Below are 10,000 nucleotides of genomic sequence, written 5' to 3' on the forward strand. Positions count from 1 at the left end.
AGAATTGCTTCTGGGTCCCGTATCGTTATTTGCGATTCGTGTTTGCATTACACTACATTGAACTATTCCAACTTGTTTATCCGCATGGCGAACATTTGCTGCATTGAACATTTAAGTTCCACTTCGCTCTCCCCTACGTGGGTCTGAGCTTCGCTCTCAGGGAAAAAATATGCCACATTTGGTAGGGAAACCCGGTTTCATCACGCTATGTGCCCTGCACCACCGGCTTAGCGTGAATCCTTCGAGTTTCCCTAAGAAGTTCGATTGGTCTTGCAGAGTTTAAAGACAACGAAGCTTAGTTTCAAGCAATGATTTAATATACGCGTATTAAAAACCCTTAACTGTTACAACTTTTATGCTTGAAACCATCGCAACGAAGTCTTTGGGTCCGTAGACCCGTGATGTACTGCTCCAGGAAACGTTTTGAAAGGGTGGAAACTCAAAATCATAGGTTAAGATCATCGGCAGAACCCACCAGACACCACTTTTGCTTCATAAGTTCGGCCTATAGTCATATGACGATTTTCATCGGGGAGGGGACGTATGACCCAAACGGGGGCTTATATGACCCACGGACACTGCAAACCATGCTCCTACGACTAAATAGAGGTTAAAACTACGATTTGGTGAAATCTTCATTTTTGACCTCGAAGCAAGGTACCTTCCCTATAGTAGGCAATGAGTAAATGATCATAATCCCAGGAGGGCAAAAAATGGGAACCCGAGAGGAAAGCGCTGTTGGCGCGCCTAAGCTAGTGGCCCGTAGAGTAAAAAGGGTACCCCCAACAAAGTTGTCGTTTGACGTTCTGGTTGCACTTTTTATCATCTAAAATCAGTTTTCTACACGTTTTGAGGGGTTTTAGCAAAAAAAAAATTTTCGACTACTCGAGCTCTCTGGCCCGTTCGGTGCACATTTTTGAAAAAAGCTAGGGAGCTGCCCCTAGGTTCGGGGTGTCACAAAATGTTGAAAAGTGGTCGAAAAACCACTATCCAGAATCGGATGTAGAATCATTAGACGAATTTAAAATTGTTCTACGACACCCATCTGCGACGTTTAGTATTCGAGATATATAACACTTTGTAGGTCTGACCGAGCAATTTTTGTTCCGCGCACTTTGTGCACCGTACACGTTGATGTTTGTATGAAAAAGTACCCTACCTAGGGACGCGTATAGCAAATTTGTACAGTATCGGACAGAAAGATAGGGCATTGGTTTTTTAACGCACCGTGCACCCGTTGGGCCAAGTTTATGTGTGGTTTGTATGTGTTTGTGTTTGTGTGTGTGTGTATGTGTGTGTATGTGTGTTTGTGTGTGTGTGTGTGTGTGTGTGTGTGTATGTGTGTGTGCATGTGTGTGTGTGTGTGTGGATGTATGTTTGAATGTGTATTGATGTGTGTGTTTGTTTCACAAGTAGGTCGTTTCGGATAGATTTGTAAGTAGTTTTTTTGTGTTTTGGGTTAGGTTTTCGGTGTGATAAGCAGGACCACCGCCCTCGCGATTAGTGTGTTTTCGATATATTAACAATGTTACGGTCTTCTTTCGCCGTGGTCTTCTGAGGACGTCCGGTTGACTTGCGCGTTTCGGTTGTCCAAGCGCGTTTCAGTTGTCTAAGCACGTTTCGGTTGTCCGAAGCGCGTTTGCCACAAAAGTGCGCGATCGTTCCATTACGAACTCGATCCTTTTGCGCTTAATGCCAGCAGCAGCCATTCGCTTTTACATATGGCGCTGATGATCGGTACAACGTTTACCTCGACCCATTGTTACTAACATTGCTTGCTTGGACCGTCAAGAACGCGCTGGTTAAAAACTTGGACACGGCTGATCCCGTGCTCTGCCTGCGTTCTACTTCTATACGCGATGAACTACATCGTTATGGAGCAGCGAAAACATCGCATGGATAAAAACTATCAACGAGTACGCGAGTAAGCGTCTTCCCTTCAAAATCGAGAAAAGAATACTGCCGCGCTCATGAAACAAAACGCCCATTGAAAAGAACAACTGCGCGCCAGCTCAATGAACGCACAAAGTTTACCATTCGCACACAACGTGCAACGCAGAGATGCACGAAGGCCTTTCAATGGCGTGCACTGGAGAAACACCTGTGAGGGAATGCCGAGTTCATTGCTATTGTGCGTGTGTCCATTTCGCACCGGTGTCGCATTCACATTCATGAAACAGCACACCTGCATTTTCGTCCGAGGAACAAGCGCTGCTGTCGATGCAAACTTTAGTTTTTATCCAAGTGTAAACGCACAATGTTTCACATGATAACACACATAATAAGAATAATTTCAACGCAATATGACATCATGGCAAGCTATGTATTTCAGACACAAACACGCGCACTTGCAAATACACATTAAAAAGCACACTCTCTTTCTACTACTACACACACACACACACACATGCACACACACAGACACACATACATACACACACACACACTAATACACACATACACACACACATACACACATACACACACACAAACACAAGTAACGTGGCAAAACAAGTGTACGGTGCATTGAAAAAAAAGGGTCCTATCTTAATGTCCGATACTGTACCCCCAACAAAGTTGTCGTTTGACGTTCTGGTTGCACTTTTCATCATCTAGGGTGCGTTCCTGACACGTTTTGAGGGGTTTTAGCAAAAAAAAAAATTTTCGACTACTCGAGCTCTCTGGCCCGTTCGGTGCACATTTTTGAAAAAAGCTAGGGAGCTGCCCCTAGGTTCGGGGTGTCACAAAATGTTGAAAAGTGGTCGAAAAACCACTATCCAGAATCGGATGTAGAATCATTAGACGAATTTAAAATTGTTCTACGACACCCATCTGCGACGTTTAGTATTCGAGTTATGGCCCGTCCTAGGACTGACCGAGCAATTTTTGTTCCGCGCACTTTGTGCACCGTACACGTTGATGTTTGTATGAAAAAGTACCCTACCTAGGGACGCGTATCGCAAATTTGTACCCCCGGGCATGTTGTCGATTGACATTCTGGTTGCACTTTTCATCATCTAGGGTGCGTTCCTGACACGTTTTGAGGGGTTTTAGCAAAAAAAAAAATTTTCGACTACTCGAGCTCTCTGGCCCGTTCGGTGCACATTTTTGAAAAAAGCTAGGGAGCTGCCCCTAGGTTCGGGGTGTCACAAAATGTTGAAAAGTGGTCGAAAAACCACTATCCAGAATCGGATGTAGAATCATTAGACGAATTTAAAATTGTTCTACGACACCCATCTGCGACGTTTAGTATTCGAGTTATGGCCCGTCCTAGGACTGACCGAGCAATTTTTGTTCCGCGCACTTTGTGCACCGTACACGTTGATGTTTGTATGAAAAAGTACCCTACCTAGGGACGCGTATCGCAAATTTGTACCCCCGGGCATGTTGTCGATTGACATTCTGGTTGCACTTTTCATCATCTAGGGTGCGTTCCTGACACGTTTTGAGGGGTTTTAGCAAAAAAAAAAATTTTCGACTACTCGAGCTCTCTGGCCCGTTCGGTGCACATTTTTGAAAAAAGCTAGGGAGCTGCCCCTAGGTTCGGGGTGTCACAAAATGTTGAAAAGTGGTCGAAAAACCACTATCCAGAATCGGATGTAGAATCATTAGACGAATTTAAAATTGTTCTACGACACCCATCTGCGACGTTTAGTATTCGAGTTATGGCCCGTCCTAGGACTGACCGAGCAATTTTTGTTCCGCGCACTTTGTGCACCGTACACGTTGATGTTTGTATGAAAAAGTACCCTACTTAGGGACGCGTATAGCAAATTTGTACCCCCGGGCATGTTGTCGATTGACATTCTGGTTGCACTTTTCATCATCTAGGGTGCGTTCCTGACACGTTTTGAGGGGTTTTAGCAAAAAAAAAAATTTTCGACTACTCGAGCTCTCTGGCCCGTTCGGTGCACATTTTTGAAAAAAGCTAGGGAGCTGCCCCTAGGTTCGGGGTGTCACAAAATGTTGAAAAGTGGTCGAAAAACCACTATCCAGAATCGGATGTAGAATCATTAGACGAACTTAAAATTGTTCTACGACACCCATCTGCGACGTTTAGTATTCGAGTTATGGCCCGTCCTAGGTCTGACCGAGCAATTTTTGTTCCGCGCACTTTGTGCACCGTACACTTTGATGTTTGTATGAAAAAGTACCCTACCTAGGGACGCGTAGAGCAAATTTGTACCCCCGGGCATGTTGTCGATTGACATTCTGGTTGCACTTTTCATCATCTAGGGTGCGTTCTTGACACGTTTTGAGGGGTTTTAGCAAAAAAAAAATTTTCGACTACTCGAGCTCTCTGGCCCGTTCGGTGCACATTTTTGAAAAAAGCTAGGGAGCTGCCCCTAGGTTCGGGGTGTCACAAAATGTTGAAAAGTGGTCGAAAAACCACTATCCAGAATCGGATGTAGAATCATTAGACGAATTTAAAATTGTTCTACGACACCCATCTGCGACGTTTAGTATTCGAGTTATGGCCCGTCCTAGGTCTGACCGAGCAATTTTTGTTCCGCGCACTTTGTGCACCGTACACGTTGATGTTTGTATGAAAAAGTACCCTACCTCGGGACGCGTAGAGCAAATTTGTACCCCCGGGTATGTTGTCGATTGACATTCTGGTTGCACTTTTCATCATCTAGGGTGCGTTCCTGACACGTTTTGAGGGGTTTTAGCAAAAAAAAAAATTTTCGACTACTCGAGCTCTCTGGCCCGTTCGGTGCACATTTTTGAAAAAAGCTAGGGAGCTGCCCCTAGGTTCGGGGTGTCACAAAATGTTGAAAAGTGGTCGAAAAACCACTATCCAGAATCGGATGTAGAATCATTAGACGAACTTAAAATTGTTCTACGACACCCATCTGCGACGTTTAGTATTCGAGATATAGCACTTTGTAGGTCTGACCGAGCAATTTTTGTTCCGCGCACTTTGTGCACCGTACACGTTGATGTTTGTATGAAAAAGTACCCTACCTAGGGACGCGTATAGCAAATTTGTACCCCCGGGCATGTTGTCGATTGACATTCTGGTTGCACTTTTCATCATCTAGGGTGCGTTCCTGACACGTTTTGAGGGGTTTTAGCAAAAAAAAAAATTTTCGACTACTCGAGCTCTCTGGCCCGTTCGGTGCACATTTTTGAAAAAAGCTAGGGAGCTGCCCCTAGGTTCGGGGTATCACAAAATGTTGAAAAGTGGTCGAAAAACCACTATCCAGAATCGGATGTAGAATCATTAGACGAATTTAAAATTGTTCTACGACACCCATCTGCGACGTTTAGTATTCGAGATATAGCACTTTGTAGGTCTGACCGAACAATTTTTGTTCCGCGCACTTTGTGTTCATGGATGTCGATAAAGGTACAAGTTGCCGGTCGGGATAGCCGTGCACCAAAACTGTGTACCGATCAGGGAAAGTACAAGACGAAGGGTGCATCTCGAGCGTACGCGTTCATAGATGTCCATGTTGGTACACTTGCACCAAAATTGTGTACCAATCAGGGAAAGTACAACATGGAGGGCGCAGCCCGGGCGTACCCGATCATGGATGTCCATGTTGATACAATCTACGTGTACGTACCTAGTTTTTGTATCAAAAGTTGCATTAAAGTGCTTGTATGCTTAAAATGCTTATCTCAACCGGTCACCTTTTGGCCTGTCCTTTTATAACAGAAACCTAGAAAGATACTCGATATTTTTGTGTTTTTCCATTAGCCCGGGACGACGAAATGAGCTATGTGCACATCGTGCAGAAAACTGTCTTCGCCACGCATGTTTTTGTCTATCCACTGATATAATCACCCACATTTGTGTTCAACACGGACGGCGCAGCCCGAGCGAACGCGTTAATGTTTATGTTTGTACACACTGCTTGTACGATTCTAGGATTTGGTAATTGCGTCACAGTGCCCGACCGTCGCGGACACCATTCTTGGACAGAAGTCCTAGTACGTAGAGTACTTTCCCTAGGTATGTGCTCGTTCGTGACTATCGTTGCGTGCTTACGGACACGCTTGGGTATGTTTACCATACAAGGTTTACTAGGGAAACCTGGGAAGGACGCTTGCCCTCCCGTCGCGGACACCATTCTTGGAAAGAAGTCCTAGTACGTAGCGTTCCTTATTTTACTTGATCAGTTTGTAATGCATTCGCTTTGTTCCATCGACTTCTGCTACTGCTCACTAAGGGGTGTTCGTTTGCGATGTGTACGATAAGCAACTGTCTATCCTAACCAGCAGTTAATCAACACTTTTCACCCAAGTCATAGGAACATAGAGTACTTTTCCTAATCGGTACACAATTTTGGTGCACCTCTAACCTGGCCGGCACTTTATCGTTACGTTTTGTGCATAACCTAGGGACGTGGTGTAAGTTTCATGATTTTTATGTTTGATTCGGTTTATTATGATTGAAAACTACGCTACGTCCCAGAAATTTGAACTCGACTACTTCCTCCATGTGGCGCCAAAAGCTACTGGGCAACGCCTAGCTAATGCCCCATTTGTACTTCAATTTGCATAATCAATTTTGAAAAATACGCTAAGTCCCAGAAATCTGAACTCGAATACTTTTGCCACGTGGCGCAAAAAAGCTACTGAGAAACGCCTAGCCTTTTACCCATTTATAATTTAGTTTTCGTTATTAGTTTTGAACAATACGCAAAGTTCCAAGAATCTGAACTCGAATACTTTTTACATGTGCCGCCAAAAGCTACTGAGCAACGCCTAGGTTGATACATTTTTGGTACATGGAGTGTATGCATGCAGGATTACTGCCGTGCTGGACCGGAAAATCGAACTTGCTACTAGAACATAAAGTAATTCCCCTAGATAGGTGCTTTTGCATACCTCTGATCGACGACCATGCAACGTGCGACACGCGTAGCTAGGCTTGCCCAAACAAATTTCCTAGGATAGCACCAAATTGCACACCTTCAGGGGTATATTTTGGTACCGTGTACCGTGCATGGTACAAGTATCAGCAGCTCGTGCAATTTATTTTGCATCGTGTTGCGGTTGCTGGTGCGTCGGGATAGGAGTATTTCGAGACTTTCGCCAAGCGTTGGTGCCATTTGGGGGATAATTAATGTTCTAGCCACAATAAACGTGCCACATAATGCCAATAAGGAAAAAGCCGTTTTCTAGGGACTTCCAGTCAAAATGTTTGCCATCAGCGCTTTCCTGTCGAGTTCAGGATCTGGGACTTAGCGTTTTTTTTTCACGATCCAATCCAACGACCAGATCGTGAATAAACAATACATACAACAGTGCATCCCTTTAAAGTAGGAAAAAGCCGAATTCTAGGGAGCTCCAGTCCAAAAGGTTGTCATCAGCGCTCTCCTCTCGAGTTCAAGATTTGGGACTAAGCGTTTTTTTCGCGATCCAGCCAAAAGACCAGATCGTGAAATAAACAATTAATATAACTGTACTAGTACATCCCTTCAACTGAAGCAAGTGCACCATACATGACCCGTACGCCAATCATCCATGCACATGACACGTCAACTAAGTCAACACATGATACAACTTGGACAACTGACGGGTAAGTAGGTCATCTCGTACACGACGACACATCGACCAAACCAGGTCAACACGTCACATGCACAAGACATCCTACTACCAAGGCCGGCCACCTCGACACACGACGTGTTAACCGAACATGGTCAACAACACCATCATGTGCAAGGCAACCGGCCCAAACGGATTAACTTATACAACTTGTAACGAGCAGGTGTGTAAGCTTACTGGTTTGGTCGGCACGTTTCTCACATCAAGACAATCAAGTCGAGAACGAGGCACGCCGACAAGCTCACTAGTGTTACGTGTTCCGCTCCATACCGTGTCAAGTCACTCGTCTGACACGGAAGTAGCCAGCTCTTGTCCACTAGTGTAAAGGAACGGTCTCCAGACCAAGTCAAGTCACTCGTCTGACAAGGAAAGAGCACGCACCAAGCTTCACCAGAGCACGGCACCACGGTCCCCAGACCAAGATGGTTCGTTGCGCCATCGAGGAAGGGGCACGCGATCCCTTGCTACACTCAACTAAGTACACTCTTGCTCTCACAAAAGTATCCCCTGTGTCGACGTGGTCCCCAGACCAAGACGAGCTTGCGCACATCGAGGAAGGGGCACACGGACAAACCACCAAGCATGGGTCGCCTGAGAGGATCGATGCGAACGCATCTCTACAACTCGCAGCTCCCAGCCTGAAGTCCCGTCGTTTGCGGGCGGTTGATAGGTGTCGAAACTAGGTATATCCACGTTGGGCAGAGCTCAAGCCAACGGCGTTCCCAGTTACGGTACTAACACGTGCAGCGAACTCCACTCGTTGCGGCCTAGGTATAGCGGGATGAGACGCCGGGCTGCAGACGCAGACTCCAACGGATCTCAGAGGGTTGTTAGGCCCGCTAGCTTCCGAACACCTAATGGGTTTGAGAAGCGCTATCAGCTCGGATTGGCTACGACCTTAGAGGCGTTCAGGCATAATCCAGCGGACGTAGCGTCATACCAAAGTCCGGTCGGACTAGTATTGAGCCAGTGGTCCGTACCTGTGGTTCCTCTCGTACTGCACAGGAATTCCGTTAAGATAGCGACTATAAGCACACACCAGTAGGGTAAAACTAACCTGTCTCACGACGGTCTAAACCCAGCTCACGTTCCCTTGAAAGGGTGAACAATCCTACGCTTGGTGAATTTTGCTTCACAATGATAGGAAGAGCCGACATCGAAGGATCAAAAAGCCACGTCGCTATGAACGCTTGGCGGCCACAAGCCAGTTATCCCTGTTTCCCTGAGCATCCGCCCTGTGACTGGTCGCAGCTGAGCAACGTTGGAAGCGTCGAGGGAGCAACAACAACGGCGGGAATTGCACCGGTAACGGACGACGAGCTGCTGCTCATCGCGAGCCAGATGGCAAATCGCAAAGCACCAGGGCTCGATGGCATCCCGAATGCGGCAGTGAAGACGGCCATCATGTTGTTCCCGGAGGTCTTCCGGGTCCTGTACCAGGATTGCCTCAACCGCGCTTCGTTTCCGGCGCAGTGGAAGAGGCAACGACTGGTGTTGCTGCCGAAGCAGGGGAAGCCTCCGGGAGAGAGCAGCTCGTACCGACCCCTCTGCATGCTCGACGCACTGGGGAAGGTACTTGAGCGCCTCATCCTGAATCGCCTCAATGAACATCTCGAGGAGCCGTCTTCACCCCGACTGTCGGACCGGCAGTTCGGATTTCGTCGAGGGCGGTCGACAGTGAGCGCCATCCAGCGGGTTGTTGAGGCCGGCCGTACCGCCATGTCGTTCCGGCGAACGAACGGCCGGGATAACCGTTTCTTGCTTGTGGTGGCGTTGGACGTGAAGAACGCCTTCAACACGGCCAACTGGCAATCCATTGCCAGCGCCCTTCAGGCAAAAGGTGTTCCCGTCGGCCTCCAACGGATGCTTCGAAGCTACTTCGAGGATCGTGTGCTGTACTTTGACACGAGCGAAGGCCCCGTCGTACGGCATGTAACCGCCGGTGTTCCACAGGGGTCCATCCTGGGCCCAACTCTGTGGAACATCATGTATGACGGGGTGCTGGATGTGCCGCTACCTCCCGACGTCGAAGTCATCGGATACGCGGACGATCTGGCGCTGTTGGTACCTGCTACCACCACGGACGAGGTTCGCGCGAGAGCAGAGGAGGCCGTTGACCAGGTCCAACGTTGGATGCAACAGCACGGTCTGGAGCTGGCCCCAGCCAAGACTGAAGCCGTCCTGATTTCGAGTAAGAAGACTCCACCGCAGGTGACATTTCGCGTCGGTGACGTGGAAATCAAGTCGTCTAGGAGCATCAGGTACTTGGGCGTGCAGCTCCAAGATCACCTGAAATGGCGAGATCACGTCACGAAAGTCTCCGAAAAGGCGTCGCGCGTGGTGGCAGCTGTAACGCGCCTCATGCAAAACCACAGCGGCCCCAGGACGGCCAAGTCAAGGCTGCTGGCGTATGTGGCAGAATCGGTGTTGCGGTATGCTG

The 10,000-nt window shown here is 47.5% G+C and overlaps 1 pseudogene; it reads right to left on the reverse strand.

Annotated features, from left to right (window-relative positions):
• Positions 1-8,127: 8,127 nt before the first annotated feature.
• LOC133394541 (large subunit ribosomal RNA) overlaps positions 8,128-10,000 on the reverse strand; it is a 6,705-nt pseudogene continuing 4,832 nt past the window's right edge.

Source organism: Anopheles gambiae (assembly GCF_943734735.2).
Source record: "Anopheles gambiae chromosome X unlocalized genomic scaffold, idAnoGambNW_F1_1 X_unloc_2, whole genome shotgun sequence".
Classification (NCBI taxonomy): domain Eukaryota; kingdom Metazoa; phylum Arthropoda; class Insecta; order Diptera; family Culicidae; genus Anopheles; species Anopheles gambiae.